Source organism: Protopterus annectens, chromosome 3.part0 (genome assembly GCF_019279795.1).
Source record: "Protopterus annectens isolate FY-2018-M chromosome 3.part0, PAN1.0, whole genome shotgun sequence".
NCBI classification, from domain to species: Eukaryota; Metazoa; Chordata; order Ceratodontiformes; family Protopteridae; genus Protopterus; species Protopterus annectens.
Window position 1 is genome coordinate 1972628910 of NC_056731.1, and position 22418 is coordinate 1972651327.

Sequence of the window (22418 nt, forward strand, 5' to 3'; positions counted from 1 at the left end):
ACATATTTGTGAAATTATGTGATGGTTTTTGGTATTCCTACTGCAGTATCAAGTGATTCTGTTGTATTCCTCATTAACATAAATGTCTTCTAAGTATTTTCGGTGCCTGCAATAATAAATTTGTCATGCTTCAGATGCCTCCAGACATCTTTATAAAATCGCCTGTTTTCACATTAATTCTTAGTATTTTTTTCAAAAGGCCTCTGTCTGTTCTTTCTTTCAGTGTTTTTTGTGCTGTTAGCTCTTTGCACGGTAATCACCAAGTAATAACGCTTCTTTCATTTGAACGACCATATAATGTAAGCAGTTGGTCTATATACAGGATATGCATTATACTTATGAAACAGTTCAGGTTTAAAGAATGTTGAATGAATAAGGGATAATATTCTCAGAACGTTGCATAATCTATATTTTAGGAATAAATTGCTTCTGGTTAAGGTAACTTATGCATTTGTAGTTACTTGGCAACAGACAGCACGAACAAAGAATTCAGCAGCAGTTTATATATTAATCTTATGTCTAGGGAGGACATGCTTATAAAGGAAGTATCATGCAAATCGCCAGATTTACTGTATTGTACAATGATTGCACTTACCCAGCATCAGTTCAGCATCACAAAATATCATTCATCAAATGTGCACTTGGGATCCATTTAGATTTGGGTGTCTCTTAAAATTTGAAGCGCAGGAACTCCAATCCTAATCCAAAACCTCAGGTTGTAGTAGCTTGGAATATTCTATTTCCTCAAAGTAAAATTACATTATTGTTAGTATATAGAGATAGCACAAATTTGAGAGTACATGGAGTAAAACCACATGCAAATGTGCTTTATGGGTATTACAGAATATTTGACATTTGCTGTATCTCTTCAACAATTATAATTCATCATTTGGTTAATATGGAAGAGTAGAAAAGATATAGATTCACTGATCCCTTCATTTAAAATGATGGCATTTTCCAACTATCACAACATTAACTGAGGTTTATGCAGTTAGATGGATAAGTAATCCCCACTACTCTTTTAATTATAACTGATTTGCCTAAGAACTCAAAATGGGGCATCAGCACTGCAATTCCTATATCTTATGGAACTGCATATAATGCTAGTGCAGCATATAATGAAACAATTGTATATCTTAACTCGCATTCTGTGAACTTTAAATGTCACAAACTATTTTAGTAACTTGCCTATATACAAAAGTCTATGCATGCAAAGCTCTGAGCTATGACAAACTGGATTTAATGTGACTAATTTTATATGACAGTATTCAAAGGCACAGAAAATAATATTTGCAGCACCTCAGGCAGAAAATTAAATTTGTGTGTAAAATCAGTTTACATATCTTACTTGCTGTGAATGGTTTATAAAGCATGAAAAAGCATAGTCCTATGATCAAGCACTTCATTTTCTAGTTAAAAAACAAGCAGAACACAGATCCATTTAAAATGATAGCTTTGTAAGATTTTTATCAGGCTGTTTGCAAATGACAGATACAATTAGATTTTTACTTGAGTCAGTGCAGATCAAGTTGGAAGGAATGTATAACAAACAAAAAGATGTGTAGAAATGCTATTGAAATGAACAACGTAATTTCTCATTAGTTTTTAAAGGAGTTATATACCTTGTGAACTAATGACAGGAAAGAATAACATTGTTTTAATGGTGTTTCACAAACATGATTGCTAGTTACAAGCTACCAGACCATACTTGTTGATGTGTTATTACATGATTTCTGAAAAAGATACAATAAAAAAAATACTCTGTAGACTTAGCTTTCCAGTGTGTGTGTGTGTGTGCGCGCGCGCATGTGCGAGCGTGTGCATGTGTGCCCATGTGTGTGCGTGCGTCTGCTTATTTACTCTAAAATAAATCCTGTCAGTATAGTAAACCGCTTGATTAAAAAAAATAAAAAGCCACAAATATTGCAGACTACTGTCACTAAGTATAATTATAGGAAAAGACTTAGGTTGGGCTTATAAATGCCTGCCATATCATGCTAAGAGAATCTGTGCAACAAGCAGGAATGAATAGGCCATGTGTGATTCAGAATGCACAGCTACATGACATAGCTCCTGGAAAACAAGCTATAGCCAAGTTATATGGAAATGGCGATGTAATGAACTGTGGTCTGTGCTAATAATGTCAAAAATGTGGTACAGTGATTCAGAAATATATAAATCATGTGCAGCTGAGCTCTATGAATACAGCCATATACTCATGTTCAAAAATAGAAAAATACAAAAATCATGTTAGGAATTGCTGTAGACATTGTAAACCTGTATCTACAAGAAGTACTTTTAGCAACTACTGCTGCTGCTGCTGATGGTGTGAGACATTGCCCCCAAAGGAGTAGGATTTTCCAAACATGTACAATATCACATGCCCTCCATGACTCAGATATTATGGACAGCTACAGAGTGGACAGAGACACCATACAACAAGTAGTAGACATGTGTCAACCTAGTTGGCAGCCTGTATGAATCATGGTGTAGCCATCAATGTAAAAATTAAGATATGTGTGGCTTTACATATATGAGCTACAGGGACCTCCCAGCAACCAAATGGGGACACACTGGAGGTATTTCAGGCATCCACCTGTAAAATACTACACTGACTATTTGATGCTATGCTGCAGCATGTGGGAGAACATATGTGGTTCCCATGTACCCCATAGGAGAGAACAATTACCTTGTGGAATTTCTATGCCATAACTGAATTCCCTAAGGTACTCGGGGCCATAAACTGTGCCCACATTGAAACAAAGACCCACCTTGTGAAAAGGGAATAAAGTATGTGAACCGCAAAGGGTATCACTCTATCAACTGCCAGGTGTCTGTAATGCACAGGGTATTAACTACAATATGTGCACACACCACATGGACAGTTTCCCTGATCCGCATATATGGCATAAAAGTGACCTTGTTTTTGCAAGGGGTGACCTCCCACAGGGGCATCCTAGTGGGTGATGTTAGAAATGCTCCAGAACCTTTGCTCATAACCCCAAAGAGAGAGATCCACATAGCCCAGCAGAGCAAGGTTAAAACTATACCCATTTGCAAACCAGAAAGCTCATGCAGCATGTCTTTAGGTTGCTTAAGTTAGAATTCCACTACATACATACATCTGGTGGTGCCCTGCACTATGACCCTTCCATATCTGCCAAAATATTTACAGTGTGTACTATATTACATAAAACATAATATAATATTTAGAAAAAACAGGGGCTGAGTACAGGGACTACAGTTTGCAACACCACAAGCAGCAACAGTTGAAACAGAAGAGGAGTCAGAGAAAGAGCTAGCCAGATGGAGGTGGAGTCAAAGAAGGAGCCAGCAGCAGGGGATGACCATGCCAGAAAGAGGCAGGCACAGTAAGCCATGGCACTAGTTAAGAGACAGTGCATTGATTATAGCTTTGATACATAAGTAGAGAAGAGCTAAGCAGATACAGATAGCAAAAATAATACAGAACAAAACACCAGACCATGCTTGCAAATGCATAGGCTGCCCACTCTGTGGATCAGGCATAGGCAGCCCAAGTCAGAATCCTAGAAAGAGAGGACACTCATTCTAAATGTTAACAGGTATCAGAAGAACATATTCTAGATAAATACAGTACAACTAAGGAGATACACAAGTAATAGTAATGCATGCCAACACACAAAAGACTGTGCTGACCATTGAATAGGACTGGACAACATTGTACTGATAAGGGGAGAGGACCCGCTAGAAGATATTATGATATAATTATATAGATAGTCAGGCTCATAACGTCCAGGTTCACCTCACTGGGACTTCTGTTACACCCATTTATTGTTAAAGAGCCATGGACCTAAAACCTGCACATTACATGTTGCAGAGCTCCAAATATTTGTTTTGAATGATAGCATGTTACATATTAATAAATGTTATTAATCCATGAAAATAACATTGACATAAACTTTATATTACCCAACATGAAGAACTCTGGAAAATGTCCAACTTGTTGGTGTATGTAAGGTGTCAATACAGTGGTCAACATACTGACCATGTGTTCAATGCTTATTGTGAGGTGGGTGTTTCACACTGTATAGTAGTCAGCAATGGCCGTGCCAGCCATAAACATAGAAATAATCATAGAAAAGTTTTAGTCGATATTGACTGTAATAGTGTTTGCAGGAAAAACAGAAATTAAGGTTTTCCATGCTGCAGAACTGCCAATACAGCTGGCTCAATGAGCTAATGTTATGAGCTATACTTCCTGCGGTACAAGGTTTGATTCCTTTAGCCATCATTTGCTTACTGTGTGACCTTGAGCAAGTGATTTATTTAGAAATTGCTCCCACATCATACCTCAAAGAGTGCTGTGCGTCTAGGAGACCTACCTTATTAACAAATTGGTATTATTGCAGTGCCATTGGAATCATAACACTTACATGAGTGCAATGTTCTTATGTCACTTCACCACCTGTACAGCTATCTGCCCCCCCCCCCTCTTCACTTATCTGTCATATCTTCCCATTTCCAACATTTAATCTGGTCAAAAATCCATAAACATGCATGAGACACTCATGGTCCCAAATACCTTGTACAACCATTTTTTATTATTTCAGTAATGGATAAATGAATGAATAAATAAAAAATAAATACAAATATTTGTATTTTTTTGTTGTGCAACACTTGGCATTGAGCATAATTGCTGGTCATCGATGAGTAGAAGACAATCACACTGGAGCAAAGACAAAGAAAATTTCTATGCTAATGAATGTCACCATATACATTTTTATTACGCTTTGTCTTTCTCTCCAGCTCCTGAGCAGATGGAAAGGAATTGTGAGGTGCACGGGAAGAATTTGAGATAACAGAGAGAGAGCACAGGGGTGCATTCAGGTCAATTTTGTGAATCATATGTATGTTTCTATAGTAACAGGTAACACTTGCAATATTGGTAAAGTACATTTATACAGAAAGACAGCATCTGCCATTACTGGCATGCAAAAAAAATGAAATTAGTATGATTATGCAAACAAAGACTGTTGTTATGCAAACAAAGACTATTGATTCTGGATTTTAACATCAGCATATTTATAAAAATGTCTCATCATGTTAAGTCTGTGTGAATTCAAATTATAATGAAGCTTATGCTATCAATCCCTCCACCACAGAAAGCAAGGCTTTGATGTTATCAGGGGATATTTTAAGTGTTAGTACTGAAAGGAAGACAGTTATAATGTGAATAGTGAAAAAGGTTAAAATAAACTTGATATCAAGTGTTGGAAGTGTGATGGGCAAGAAAAGGATGGCTGGGAACATATTTTTTTGGGAGTGTAATGAGCTATCAGACTTTAGGGATTCCCTGGAGACTGCTCTGTTGGAAATGCTTGGTGAGTAGATTGGATTGACTGGGAAGATGACTTTTTGAGTTATGATAGAGAATTGGAGTAAAGCCTTGCTGAGTCTAATTATGGTGGCTGCCAAAAAAAAGCAATTACTAGACGATGGAATTCAACGTCTAGACCAGCTTTACTAGAAGTAGTGAATATAGTAACAGAGATAAAACAAACTGGAATTAGGATCTTTAGAAAAGGGAGGGAGCAAACTACATAGGAAAAAATGGGAATTATGGGAACAGTATATATATATATATATATATATATATATATATATAGAGAGAGAGAGAGAGAGCAGGAATGAGGTTTAAGAGGCAGGATTTGAATGAGCCATATAATGCTTAACTGACAATGACTGGATAGATTATAAGTGATGCATAATGTTTGCAACTACATTTGATTCAGTGGTGTCTGTGAAGCAAACTATTTGTAACTAAAGTGGTGTCATGTTGTTTGTTTTTCATTTGTGTAAATGTAAGCTTGCCTATGTCATGTGCGAACATTTAATAAAGATGTTTGTTGAAAAAAAACAATTAAATATACAAATTACATAAAAATCGTTTTTATATGTCTGTTCCACCACTCTCTTTGTCCACTATTTGGTATACATTGTTAATTTGTCAAAATGTCACCCATTACAATAATGGTAACTGATAGGTACACAGCAAAAAGAAAGTAGACAGTAATTTAATTCTGCACAGTAAATCGTAAGACTGTGGAAAGGTGAAGGCTGTTATCAGAATGTCAGTCATGCTTATCTGGAGAAGCGGCTATTCATATTAACTGTTGTGTGCCGTGCCATGCCAGTTGTTAAGATGGATGGTGGTTCGAGTCATAGAAAACCGTAAACGCATAATTATGATGTTTTAATTGCATACTTGTGCTAGTTTGTAGCATCTGCAATAGGATGCTGGTAAATTCCATAAATAATCCAAATCATATAATAACTATATATCTTATGTTGTGGTTATTATTCCCCATCACTGTAATATATGCCTACGAAAACTACCTTGTATATGCAGTTTTCATTACTTTATGTCTGTTTTCTCTCCCTGTTTCCCTTCATTATATTTCCCCCCTTCATTTTTGTTGGTATTATAAGCAGCAGCACAGAGACCTGCACCAACCACTCTGGCATGGCTTGCTGTCCACCTTCAGGTAGCAGCAGGAGAGTCACCACAAAAAGAGGCACCCAGCACATCTGGGTCACACCCTGCCAGAGTTGCCTCCACTCCTGCTGCCCTACCTGCACCACCTGAGGCAGGTAGCTCTGCCCTGGATGATGGTGCTTTGGTACCCACTAGGAGCAGTACCAGTGGAAGAGGAGATCATGTAACCCATCAGCAGCTGGGAGAGCTTATGGGGGAGATTCTTGACAGAAGGTATGATGGCTACTTTGGCCAAGTGGGAAATATTCTTCCATGTCTGGTTGAGGCACTTCCCTGCCCAGCACTCCCTGCACTTACTGGGGCAGAACTCAGTGGTGACAGGCTGAGGACTGATTTCCTTCTATGTCTAAGCTGGTGGGCTGCACATCTCAATGTACCTCATCCTGTCCCCATAGCTGATATTCCCTGTTCTCTGATATGCCTATTATTGCAGTGGTCTATAGCATATCAGTGAGAGATATAGGGGTTCAATTTCATTCTTGTGTGTTTCTGTTTTAGTGCTGTATGCTGTTACATTCCCTTGACTGTAAGCTATCCTGTCATGAGTGTATACATTAAATGGAGAATGTTGGCGTTGTCTCATATGATTCATTAACCTGAATTCTTCTGACAGTGTTGAGAAAGCCAGATGAGACATATGAATATTTAGGCATGGATGTGTTATGTGTTACAGGGGACTTGCAACATGACTGCATCACTGGCTACCTTTGCTAAAGCAGTTGTATGAAGCATTGTTGGGTGAGAGTTTCTCTTGAGGTCTGTTACTTGTTCTTTTTCATTGCAATCCCCCTGCACATGTGACAAATTTCACAGGTACGTGTTTTTATGACCCCTTATAGTATGATGCCTTAAAGTATGTTAAAATGGCCATATTGTCATACATATTTTTATGTTGTACATTTACATGTCATGTTTGGTTATACAACTGACTTTGCACCTTAATGTGTACCATGACTTCTCTTAGTGATTCCCCTGTGGCCCAGTACCTGTGTTGCTTGCCCTTCCATTATTCATATATTTCTATATTTTCCTGCTGATGTTGAGTACATAATCACTAAATATCTGTGTGTGCACACTCGCTTTGGCTACTGTGGTTTCTCCTGCATATCCACTTATTTACCTCCTGTATTTAGATGTGGCTACAAGGTGGTTTATTGCTACGCAGCCTTGAGCCTGTGATACAGCCATGGAGGAGCTCCTTATAGTGCTAACTGGCTTGACCACATATATATGTGATTAGCAATGGTGCTTGCTCCATTAAAAGGTAAATAATTTTGCTCGGATGTGATGTGGCTGCACTGTTAATGAATCTCTGGGCAAGTGTTGGACTATCTTACAGTAATAAGCATAGCTTATATCATAAATGTGCAGACTAAGAACAAACATATAACTCCAGAGATTTATTTATCTAATATTGTTTTATTTTTGTTCAGTAATGGTCTGTAAGAATTATCATCTGGAAAATTAAGTGCCCAACATATCCAGAAGTGTTTTCTTTTTCTTTTTCTTTTTTTTGGTTATTAGTATCACTTCTATCATCCTTGTTGACTAGGTTAACCCCACTAGGCTAGTGGCCCCTTTTGAGTGGATAACTGATGTGGTGTCTATACTACTATGGAAAATTTAGCCAGGGCATCAGGGAACATCCCACACTCATTTTGATCAGTGCTGTGGGATGTTACTGCCAACTCGAGAAGATTGGACCCCGGTTTAACATTTCATCCAAAGGACAGCATATACCAATATATCAACCATATGCAGGTACAACATCAGCAGTCTAAACAATTTACATGTACTGTAATTCAAATGTTAGGGAAAAAGCACTCTGTTGTAAAATAATTTGCCTGTATGCAACTGCTATGGGAAATGAACCTACAACCTGCCATACTTGTAGTGTGGTTAGCACTTAATTTACAGGCTAATCTACAGCAGCAGTAAGATAAAAGGCTTTGTGGAACACAGCAGTTTGGTGTCATATGCTTACAGAATGAAAGGTATGAGGGAGTCAGCAAAGACTCCTCACAGCACCACCTTTGAGGTCTAATTTATCTCCCATAGTGATACTGGTATTGTTATGCTTTGCAAGTAGAAGTCCAGAAATCCTGTTAGCTGTAGCCTGTGTTGTATATGTCAGTTGCTACATAACAGCATTCATTTCATGTACACTCAGGTGCCAGATGAGGTCAATAAATACAGTACATTATAGTGGCTGTACTTAGTAACTGGATGGTTGGGACAACGTGACCCAGCTTTTTGCTAGACAATGAGCTATGCCAGTTCTCATCAATTGTAAGTGGGCATTGACGCTGTTCTTCATGACCCGCTGCTCCCAGTATGATCACAAAATAGAGGTAATTTGGAATCCCTAGATGGGCATGTGTGAATTGTTTATCTCTCTTTTTTACCAGATAAAAGGGTATAAATGAGAGTATAAGAAAGAGATGAAAAGGAGAAACAAGCAGTAAAACAAAAGGTGAGCAACTAAGGAATGAGCATGTTGAAGGGGGAAAGGATGGGTACTTTTTTTGGGGACATATGCTGTTTTCATACATAAAAAGAAAGTAAGGTGAAGAAGTAAGGGAAGTAAGAGAAATGTACGAAGGCTAGAGCAGGTAGTAGGAGAAGACGGATCTGACTGCTAGGCAGTGCATGGTAACACAAAGGGAACACAATGGCAAAGCAGACATCAGACAAACAGAAGAAAGACAGTGTTGAGGGGAGGATAGAACTACATCTTATAATAGGAGTAAGCATGGATACAAAAGGGAAGGGAACACCAGGATGCAGTGTCTGCAGCTGCACCCTCTACCAGCTGCAACCTAGTGGGTTATTACTGACCACCCTGGGTACCATCACATCTGGGTCCTGTCACAGATGATCTGATGGATGGGGACACATCTCAGTGACATGCAACCTTCTGTCAGTAATTTCTACAGCAACATCTGCCAGCTGTCTGGTGACAAAGGTGTCATCTCCATTGGCATTGCTACGGATGGATGCAGCTGTCCCAGCATATAATGTAGGGCTACCTGTAACAGATGGTTTAGGTAGGGCAGGAGGTCTGGAGGTGATTGTGGCAATCTGGGACCCAGATGTTGCAATGCTGGCATGGCTGCTGCTGTTGCCACCTGTGGGAGGCCAACAGGCCTTGCCAGAAAGATGGGTACAAGTTATGACATTGCTGCATATAATGGCAAATAAATGAAGAGAAACAAAATATTTAAACAAATGCTTAGAATAGAAAGGAGCGTGACAAAAAGAGTGCTGGGTGATAAATCCATATACAATGAAAACATACAGATATTTATTTGTTCTATAACTATGTTTGCTATAACAATTTGGGAATTAACAACTACACATTCCAACTTAACATCACTGTTACTATACTCAGATAAGAGGAGGGCCTGGACCTATTGCTATCAACATCTGTATTCCAAATGGTGGAGAATTAATGAGATGAAAAACTTGTACAAAGTTACAGAGTCTGTAGAGAACAAAATCCTGCTCAGATATACTTTGCACTCACAGGTTATAAGTGAAGGCAAGAAGTATACTCACAACGACTGCATGGAGGTGGGCGACTTCAACTACCCCTCCATCAGCTGGGAGACTTACACATCCTCAGATATGTGAGACCAGACATTTCTGGACTTATCAATACAAACTCTCTGGACAAGTTAATCTGCAACCCAACCAGCAGTGACAAAGTCCAGTACTTGGTCCTTGCTAATATGAGATATCTTTACTCACCATTAGCTGTTACTTCCTCCCTGATTAACGTGGACAACAAATCTGTCACATTCACTGTAAGAATGAAACCGGAAGCTTATTCCAGTATCTCAGTAGTCAGAGAGCTAATCTACTAAAACTGAGTGAGGATCTGGGAAATTTCAAAATGTCATTCCAAATTGATTACCCCATTGTTTATGCAGAATCCTTTACCGCCAAATTATATGCACATATAAATAGCTGTATAGACACAGCTATCCCTTTAAATGTAAATACAAGGTCAAATTTGAAAATAAACCCTTATTGTAGAACCAAAACATAAAAGTAATTAAAAAAAAAACTCAATGCATGCAAAAATATGTTTAACTTTCATGATGGCAAAAATGTTCTTCCTAACTTAACAAGGAACTCTGGACTTTGAGCAAATCAACTAAAGCCAGATATGAGGTCTCATAAGCCCCCTAAACAAAGGATAACTACAAAGACTTCTTTAGCTGTATTAGAAATCTCAGAAACAATTCCCAACAACTATACAGAACAAATACTAAATGACATAACATACTTGGATCCAGATGACACAGCCAATCTACTAGCGGATGAGTTTAGCTCAGACTTTACCCCTCTTTCCCTCCTATATTCCTGGAGAATATGCCCACATATATAACCCCCCATTCAAATCTGCCAATAACAAGCCCTCAAGGCACTATCCAAGGCCAATAACAATATACTTCTATTAGACCAGGTAACATACCAAACTGCCTACTGGCCAGACTGTGACAGGACTTGTCAAGTCCCCAACAGCTGCTTTCAATAGCCTCATCTGTAAGGTCATAGAAAGGGTCATTATGGAATTAATAAAAAAGAACATAGGTAACCTACAAACTCTCAACCCAAGCTAATTCAGACCTGATGAAGAGCATAGCCTGCTTACATAACTTGATCAATTTCTTTGAGGACGGTACTGAAGTGATGGGTGAGGGCAAATCAGTACACACTACATTTTTAGACTTTGCAAAGGTGTTCAACACTATCTCACTTTCAGGTATCATAGATAAACTCATCCATGCAATTCTCTATGTAACTCATTGGACAGCTAATTGGCTTACAAATAAAATCAGGAAATTAAGGCAGGTAGCTCTAAGTCCTCCAAAAGACCTGTCACTTGCAGTGTACCATCCATGGACCACTCCTCATTGGCATTTACTTCTCCAAGGGCAAAGCATATGATAAGGGTTTATGGCTGACCAAGTTTGCAGATGACTGTAAATTTGGTGCCATTTTTATGCCCCCAAAGGAAACCAAGATCCTCCAAGAGGCTTTTCCCAAACAAATAGCAAATGCCAAAGCCTTGGTCTAAAACTAAAAGCCAAGAAATGTATAATCATATTGATAACACCTCCATGAAAGTTGATGCTGTAGTCAGGGATCTGGGAATCTATGTCGGTAACGAACAGTCCTTTGATCACTATATATATCCACTATGGTAAGGAAGTCCTTTGTCATCGCATACCTTGTATCTAAAAGTGTGACATCCAGGTCAACTTTTATTTTACTTTTTCTTTATTTGATATTTGTTTATTGGGATAGTCTGTCTGGGTATGTACCCATTTTCAGCAGAGGCCCTGGCAGAAAAGCTTCAGGTGTAGATCACATTTCATATTGTAATACATAGAGAATTTACATTTGTAACTGTAAATATAACATTACACTTGAAACACTAATACACAGGGTCAAATATTCACAAAAGTACAGATAAATTGGGATAATAGAGTCAAATATTTACATATTTGAGAGGCAACATCGTAGGTGATCGACATGATGATTAAGATTTGTAAGAAGAGAGTTATACTGAAAGCAATAAAACAATAAGACAATGCTAGATAAAGTTTGGTTAAATATATATTAGAGACAAATAGAGGTTGTGATGCAGAGTTTTAATTGATGTATAAAGCACAGGGTTGCGTTTTTATGTGGTTATATCGGAGTTTAAGAAGGGTTCGCAGAAATATGAAGAAAATAAAGTGATTATAGAGATACTAAGAGAAATTGATAGGAATGTTTTTAAAGATAAGGGGTCAAAAGTTGGACAGAGATAGTTATCCTGATGTATAGCAGGAACAGAGCCATTTTAAGTTGTCTTTCAGACAGAGTTTGAAGAATTAGTAAGAGGTAGGTGTTTTAATGGTAGTAGGGGGAGAATTCCAGGCTTTGGTGACAAAGTAGGAGTAAAGGGATTGTCCTGCTGATTTGTTTGATTTGTGCACAGTAAGTTGCTTTTGGTCATGTGATCACAGAGGGTGACTGGACGGGTATTTTTAGCGTTACATTTAAAGCATTATGTCTCAGGATAGTGAGTGATCACATATGCAGTGAGTAATTCAATACATTTTAGGAAGCTGGGCAGATCTAGCCAGTTAAAGGGCTTTTGATATAGTACAATGATGCATACAGTATTGAACACAAATAACAAATCTGGCAGTTTCATTATAACATTGTTTCATTTTATGAATATTTGATTTCTGGAGATTTGTGAGAATGGATGCAACATAGAGGCAATGAGCAAGCAGATACATTTATTCTAGTGTGATTCTAGAGGTGGGGGTGAGGAAGTTCCTAGCTCTGTAGAGTAGACTTAATTTTTGATATGTTTTCTTATGGCATTTTGTATGTTGTAATCCAAGAGTGTCATCTATTATCATTCCCAGCAGCTTAATTTGCAAGGCTAGCTCAATATTAGCGTTACTGATGGAACGCATTTTGAAGTTATTGTTTTTCTCAAAAACATTTTTTTATTTTGTTTTCATTATAAACATATGCAAATGTAATAAAACAATAACAAATCTATTTACAATATTTACATTTATCCATGATAAACAATCATTTCATCCATGAGAAGTTATTCGTATTTGTTCAAAACATTTTCCAATTTTTGCCATGTTATTTTTTTATGAGCAATGTTATGAGTTCTATAACAAATGGTTTACAGTACTTTTTTACAAACAACTTTTGCTACATTAATAAAATCTTTAAACATCAAATCTTGTTTACTTTTCCAGTTCAAAGTAATAACTTTTCTGGCAATTGCAAGAAATAAGCAGAGTAACTGATTCTGAGATTTAAGTATTACATTAGGTATGAGAGAGGACATACAGGTGGTTGTTGTGACAGAGCAAGATGCAGAGGACAGGAAGAAATGGAAACAGATGATCCGCTGTGGCAACCCCTAATGGGAACAGCCGAAAGAAAAAGAAGATTAGGTATAGGAACACTGAATAGAATTAGTGAGTTAGAAATATGACAGTTATCAGACCATAAAGCATTTACAAAATATCTGTTCCAGTATTGAACAACTTTCTACATTCAATGAACATGTGAACCCAGTTGGCCTCTAGTAATTCAACACATTTCCAACATTTAATTTCACTGTTTTTGAGTATAATATTTATTTTATGTGGAGTATAGAAACTCCTTTTCATAAATGTCCATGTATACAATCTCCAATATAATGAAGAAGAGGTACCATACATAGAATTCAATAACATTTTTTTGGATTTATGAGATATTTGTTCTCCATTAATCTTTACATAACAATTCCAAAAATCTGAGTCAAACATTAGAGTGTCTTCTCTTAGTATCTTATAGATAGGTGACATACTTAATATTTGGTTATCTGTCTTTTCAAGACACCTAATAAAAAGCTGAATCAGATAAGGTATAGATTCAGTCTCTAGGTTGATTGATACTCTTATTTTATTTTTTATAAATTGCAGTAATGAGTGTATAAACAACCAGCTGTCTTGACTATTATCAAAACTACATAAAAGATAGCTTAGTGGTTTAATACTCTTATTTTCAATAATCTGATGCCAGAATATCAAGTTATTTTCCTTTCATTTTTGCATCTCATTGATGTTGAAAGAATCTAGGCAATCAGTGGAGTATGCTATAGGGAATATAAGAAATTGAAATTGTTTAATGCTGTAATTACAATCAATTATATTTTTAAAGTTATTAAATATATGATTAATGCCATAAGAAAAAATTATCAAACTTCTTATTAAATAAACAAAATCCATGAAAAGCCAATGAACTCTATTTATTCCACATTGTTCCTTAAATTGATTTTCTATAGTTCTGACATCAGTTATATGAATCTCATGTATTATTTTCCAGCCAGATATATATAAGTAGGTGTGATCTAATGTAATATTACATTAATTATACCTGATTTGGAATAAAGATCTAAGCTAGGGAATGCTATCACATTACTGTTCCAAGCTCTAATGTGCCATTTATATGCAACCCTAGGTTTTAAGGGGAAACAAATATTTAAGTAGCATGGAATCTAATTTTTAAATAAGTTTTTGGGAGGGGGTAGTATCAATGACTGCATATAAAACAACATTTTAGGTTAAATTATCATTTTAATTAAAGAAAGCCTATCATCTATTGTGAAAAACATTTTATTCCATCTTTTGATTAGATCACTAATGGTGGTTATTAAATTATTGTAGTTTAGTTTAACAGACTCTTTCACTGTACTCTTTATACTGACACCCACATATTCTAATACATCATTCTACCAATTAAACAGGCTATTCTCTCTTAGTGAAGTTATATTTTTTCATGGGACTTTATTGTGAGGAAAAATAGTAGCTGCTTGGTTTTGTTGGGATTAAGCATAATTTGATAGTTTTGTAACCGTTTTTCTGTGTCAGTGGAGGATTCCTGAGTAATTTGCTGTAAGTAAGCTAGATTGTTTCATCAGCAGATAAGTGATGAATCATTAGCATAATGTAAAAAAATGAGACATGTTTTGTGCATGTATGGACTGAGCTGGTAAGTATATTAAACAGCAAGGGTCCAAGGACTGAGTCTCGTGGGACACTTTTTTTTATAAGAAGAAAGGGGATACAGTGCTCTGCCATTTTACAGACTGGAATCTGTCTTTCAGATAGCTCTGAAACTAGTTTAAGGTACTTCTTGTAAGGCCTAATAATGGCATTTCTGTTAGAAGTTTTGTGCGGCTAATGGTATTGAAGGCTTTTGATAGATCAAGTAACAATGCAGATATTAATTTTCACTATCCCTGGTTTTATTGACTGTTTCCATGAATGAGAATAGACCTGTAGTAGTACTAAGGGATGGTTGAAAACCATGTTGGGTTGAGGTTAAAAGCTGTTCCTCTGTAGAATATTGTAAAAGTTGCTGATGGACACATTTTCCAGTAGTTTTGAAAGCAGGTATAGTCTTGCTATTGGCATGAAGTTTGTGATAGTTGAATTCCTTCCTTGTGGACGAAAATTATGTGTGACTTTTTCCAGAGATTGAGGACATATGATTCTTGTACAGATTTGTTTATGAGGATGGAAATGAGGTAGGCTATGCTACTGGCTTTTAATTTTTAAAACTCACTAGTAAATTATCTGCAGACGTAGAGCATACTTTTAGCATGTTTAGCAGATGTTTGAAAGGGGTTGTAGGTACTATCTGAAGGTTGATGTAGAAGTAGCTTGGGATTATTTAGTTGAGTCAGGCTGGGTTGAGTTAAACCCCTTTGCAATGGATGCTATGCTATCTATAAAACAGTTATTAAATTGTGCTGCAAGATCCATTGCAATACTATTTGGAGATGGGTTGGGATTATGTTTTTGCTCATGTTGATCGTTGACAGAATTTTTTGGATCTGTTTTACAATTATTCTTGAAATTATTATAGTACATTTTTTGTCCAAGTTTATTTGTTTTGGTTGTATATTTCATATTGTTGGAGGTTTTGAGAAGTTTTTTTTGCCAGTTTCTCCAAGCTCTCTGTTCGGCACCAATTTTCTAGTAGTCTTATTTAATCATGGTGCATAATTTACTTTTATTTTCTTGTTCATTGGGGCTGCTATTTTATTAAGCATGTTGAGGAATATTGAAGTAAATGTCATTATCACTTTGTCTAAAGGGATGGATTTTAGCATGTTCCAGTTGAACGATGAGACATGCATCAAATATGTCTTGATTAAATTTACTTAAGTTATGTATGTATTTTACTGTTTGTGGTTTATGGTATTTTTTATATCATTTAGTGTAAGCTGAGGAGTGGTCATGAAATGTACTGGGGTCAGATCAGAGAACCAGTCCAGTAAAGAACCTGAGTTTCTAGTAAAAAAGGTTGGATCCTGTATGAGTTTCTTAAAGCCATATAAGTCAATACTGATTTTGGGGTAGCAGATGTAAGTTCCAGCCAGTTTAGTTTTATGTCTCCTCGTATTAATGTTTCATAAGGATATTACTTGAGGTCCAGTATAGGATTTCTTCTAATAAATTGATATTGTCACCTGGGGGGAATATATAACATGATTATAAATACTTGTTTTTATTTATTTACTTTAGGAGTGTAATAAATTCACTTTTGTTGAATTGTTTTATAGGAGCACTATATATGGTTAGCAGTTTAGGAAAATGAATGTGATGCCTCCATCTTTTCTTTTGTCCCAATTGTTTAATATTATATTATAATCAGATCATTGGACTTCAGTTTTACTGATGACAGGCTTTAGCCACATTACAGTTATGGTCAGGATATTGGGTTTGTGGCAGGCAATCCAAAAATGTAGCTCAGTAATTTAGTTTTGTATGCTTCTGGCATTTATGGTAAAGAACGTTAATTAATTAGTGAGCAGTAGGGGTTGTGTGGTTTTGGTGGTATGATATTTACTGCTATATTTGTTTGGATGGTGGTTATCAGGTCTAGGATTAAGATGAATATCTCCATCTATAATGATTGCTTTGATATTGTTTAGCAATTGTATATATCTGTTTCAGATTTGCTGAGGTGTATGATTCTTTTTTTTTTTGGAGTGTACTGAGTAGTTTAGTTTTTGAATAAAGGAAGAGACTAGCTTTTATTCTTGGGGTGTTTATATGAGTTTTTGGGTTGAAGTTTAAGAACGTATTTGGTGAGATGATGTTTGTAATTTTGAGATTTTTGTAATATGTAAGGATAGTGAGGCTGAGAAGAGTTCCTAAAGTAAAACTAGACAGAAGCATTATCAATTAGTAAAGCATTGATACTATTTTGTGTAGAGTATTAGGCAGAGGGATACTAATCTGGTGCTTTTGGAATGTTAGCCAGTTGAGAGGATTACAGATGAAGCTGATGATAGAATTAGGCCTGTAATGTGGGATTACTAACTAAATAGGAATTTAGAGATAATGTAGTCTTGATAGTAGAGTTAGGGATTTAATTGTCATTCAAGGATGCTGGTGATTGGTTAGCTAATTGTGGTCAGGTGGAGCTTAGTTTAATATAAGTAGAGGTAGTGGAGGTGGGTGCAAAAATGAGGGTAGGGTAGGAAAGAAAAATGTAGCTTGAGCATAGTGAAGGTAGAACAGAACAGGCAGCACTTACCTACCAGAGTTTTTGCTTAAAAAAAAAACAAATCTGTGAGATACAGCCTCTAATAAGGTAAAAGATAGTAATGTAGACAGTTTCATTTGTACAACTTTATTTTATTAATAACTAGTAGTTATGCTTTAATCAGATGTAATAATTCCACTGGACTTGGCTCTCAGTGGGCTGATCACTGTGTAGAATGGCCCTTTTGCTAAGCATCTGTCCAAACAGTTGCACAAATGGAAACACTGTAATGCTTTCTCACAAAAAAAAAAAAAAATCAAATACCTAAATAATGGAAACTACTCTGACCACCTCAAAGCCGTGTTTCTCTTCTTGGTATCATACATGCTGCTAAGAGGTGACCTCTGCTTTCACTATAGAGTTTTAACAGACCCTATTGTTTCTAACTTATTACACATTTGTAAGTCTAATGGTAGTGTGAACACCTCCTCAAAGGATTTCATTCTTGTTTGTAACATAATTAGGACATGTTGGGGTGGGGTATGTATCACAAAGAATACTGTTTCTATAGAACCATATTCTATACCAAATAAAGCAAAGTACTTTTTTATTCTGTTCAAATATAATTTGGATGAAAAGATGGGAAACTAAAAATTCTCTCGTGGTTTAGCATCCATGTCCCTCATGGACAGGGGCAACAGGTTAATGTCCCAAAATATTCCTGTTCTGCCCACCTCGGGGTTACTCATATACAAAACACAAGAGTTATACAGCTACTATGGAAATGTAAGGCTAGGCTTTTTAAGTTTCTCACAGATCAATGGCCTAGTAAGTACCTAACAACACACGTCCACCAGCTCAAAAATGTTACTCATACATATTTCCTGTATTTAAGGCTTTAAGCAGAATAATGAGACAGAAAATTCAACTGAAGCATTATAACACAAATGTAAGAGGGATGGAAATTGAATCCACTGACATCTTTGCAATGTGAAAGCACAGCCATAATATTGTAACCCACTTGTCGAAGTATATGGGAGGATGCATGTATAACCATAGAGTGATAACATTCAACAATCTCATTTGTACCTTTCAAAAATATGTCAGCTATCACAAAAGTAACAGTGATTTAGGAAAGGTATACTTTTTGAAAATGCATCTCCACTACTATGACATTACAAGATGTACATTCTGAAGCAACTGTAGTCACCCCTGCTCTCTCTCAGTTACCCCAGTCACCTCCTGTGCTGCTGCCTATTAACTTCAATGTCTTCACCGGCTATGGAGAGAAACAGAGTACTGCATATCTGTGGATGGCAAGCAGTGGCAGGTTATACACATAGCTAAGTTCTATTTACAGTACATGGGTGGCGACCCATTTAATTTTAACTTCCCATCAGTATAGGAGCTCAGAATTGTGGCACCTCATTTCACTGTAATAGTGGTAGTACTCTTCCCTTGTGAGTGGGATGCCAGTGTAATGGGTGACAGCCTGAGCTAAACTATTTCAGATTTCAGTTTTCTACTGAGGCCCTTGAGAGCTCTGTGGCAATAGTTGCTGGATGTAATCCTGATAGAGAAGGTACAGAAAGATTTTTGATTCCTCCTTACACCACCTTTGCACTCTAAATGATGTACTATTCTTCTCTTCCCAAGCCATCGTGTCTCACTTTGAAGAATCTCAATGTTAAATGGCAGAAAATTAATGTAGTTGTCATGTCCCATTTGTTGTGCACGAATGGGCATTGATGGGAACTTCATTTGTGCGATGGATGGAGGGCTAAGATAATATAGTTACTGTGTTATTATGGTTTGCAATGATGCTTTAAAGTGTAAAAACATGGCAGTCTTTTATCCTTGTTTTCATAGGTCCATGTGTTCATCAGCAATTACTAGGCTAACTGCCCTAGGAGGCCATTTTAAGCCTAAACATATTTTCATGTGTATGCTGTTAAGAAATCAGGCATCACAATGACTCTGTTTATATATGGTCACATTTGAGCTACAGATCCCCCAGAATCATGGCCTACACCAGTCATGCTCAGTGCTGCCCTCTATGACCCATGCATGAGAATAGCATCAAGGAGACCTGGGTGCAGTGTTAGCACGTGTGCTCTTTACGCCTTAGTTTGCATAATGATCATACCCATCTAAGTGAATCTCTAAGATATAAGTGTGTTGGCAGACAGAAAGCCTCAACATGTCATGGCAGAAGCTGAAAAAGCTGAATAACTGACAAACCGATCAAACAAACTACAACTCTGCTTTCACAAGGTAAGCAGTACTTCTCACAGCTCTCTCTGATCACATAAAGTTACTTTTCACTGCTATTGTACTTCCAGCCATAATAAGAGACAGTTTTTTCAGTAAGTTTGCTTGTAAGATGTGTTGAGAGATGGAGTACAGGGACAAGTCATCGTTAGACTGAAGGATTGTTAAGCATAAAGTGAGACACACACCCATCAACTCATATTCAGAGCACAGTTCAGATCATTTTGCTGGGCTTCTGATACCACTTTCACTAAATAGTTGTGAGTGTTGTAGACATTATACATACATCAGTTGAAAAAGAACTTTTGACTGTCATAACAGTCATATCACCATGGTTACTTACAATAGTATGGGAAATGTTTTGGGGGGTATTTGCTCAGTAGACGTCTGTACCTGACTTGAGATTTTTACAGATGTATAACTCACAGACACAAAAACAGAATGCTTTATGGCCGGGGGGGGGGGGGGGGTTGGTGGTGTATGGATTTGGCAGAACCACACAGGCTCAAAGTTGCTAATTCAACTGTTTTGCATACATACAGAGCAATGCCTAAAAAACATTGAAAGCTGAAGCACACTGTCGAGTCTGGGACATCTAATGAGAAATCCACCAGTAAGATGAAGACCTCTGAAGCAGAGAATGAGGTGCTGCTCCAGGCCCTCCATATTTATGGGTGATGTCTGTTTGGTCTATATGCAGGTGACCATACCTGGGATGGAAACCAATGGAAATGTTGAGACCCACTTTAGCAAGTCCCACAATAACAGGACTGAACAGCCGAAAAATATTAACTTACACGCAACAAGTTTGAGATGGCCATTTCTAGGAGTATTCTCTTTTCTCCAAGAATTGATGATCTTGGAATTGGTATATATAAGTTAAGGGGGTGTTAGGGGCTTACCCCACCAGCAAAAAGAGAGGTTAAAAGGAGAAAAGCAATGTTCAATATTTGCTCTTCTCCTACATCTTTAGTCTCTCTCTCTCGGCACTCAGAACTACATAGGTGCTGCCTGGGAAGATGTTGTGGTAGATGTCAGTGTAGCTATGCAGCTGACAACCATAAATACAGTTATGGGATGGTATGCAAATGAGTCAGTGTGATATCATACATGCTCCCAACAAAGCTCAACTCCCTGCATAGGAGGGTAGGGCAATGGGTGGGGGTCAGTCTACTGTACCACTTCTTACATGGACAAAGGAAGTCCTGATCTTTCTCAGATGTAGGGGGAAGTCAATAGAGTCCTACAGTGTGGTGCTGGATTTTGGGGCACAGCAGGACCAGCCACAGAGACAATCGACTGGAGATGCTCAAGATATGTAGACCTATTTTTGCATAATAATACCTTTAAGTCCTCTGCACCCCTAAGTCACGCTCTAAATTATTAAACCTCTCTGATTTATGGTATACAGGTAGAGCAGATGTCCACTCTTCACAGCCATCTGCACAAGGTATGCAATTAAATGATTTATTGTTATCATGTTAATATTTATAAAACTCAGTTGCATTTAATATTCTGGTGCTGGGTCATACTTACATAGAACATTTTGTGCTCTGGTGTATTTACAGGTAATTCTTTATGCAGTAACAGCACCATGGATTTGCCTTCACCTGATATTGGGGGATCTACAGTCTGATAATCATGTTGAGGATGAGCTGGCACAGTCAGTGAATACACACTGTATGCTGAACACAAGGAAAGTGACAAGTGCATCCCTTACAAAGACCATGGAGACAACCTTTATGCCTACGGATACCTAGGCTACCCACACCTCACAGGTAGTACAGGTTAATGTGGACACTACCAATCAGGGAAATGTACTGGTCACTAGTAGACAGAGGTCATAATCTTCCTGTAGCATCTATAAGCAGAGAAGTCAACACAGAGAGGTGGAGAGTGGTGCTCGTTGGAGACAATGTAACAACCTTGCTCCTCAAGTTGTTGTACTGATGACTATAAATGCAATGTGTGTGCAGGGCCTTATGGAGGCATAGATTAGTACCCCACGACCATGGCTGAGTTAGTGAGGGTAATGTTGAGTGTGCATGATGACCTACAGGAGTGAATGTCCCATATGTGCGATTGCATGGATAGACTCAGTCACACCATTGGAACATGCTATGTCTTCAATGGCTCACCTGAGGGGCCATCCACAAAGCCAGTTCACTGCTACATCCAGAGATGGTAGCCATCATGACCATCCTACTCCCATGGTGCTAGCACTTACAGAGCTACAGTGGTTGCTGTCATTGACACAGGGGTATGTCTTGCAGCAGACATTCCTTATGGACATGCAGTATACCAGCATCTAACCTGGGCCATGGTACATCCAGTACATCTCTAACTAGAGGCAGCTGACTGTGTGGGAGTGTGCACATGATACTGAAATCTCTGCAATGCACATCCTGCATACCTCTTAACTTCTTAAAATAATGGGGGGACAAAGGTCCAAAAACAGGAACAGATTTTAAATATTGCTTTTATAAACTTAGATAGTTGCTAGAATAATAGGATTTGTATTAGCATGCATTTT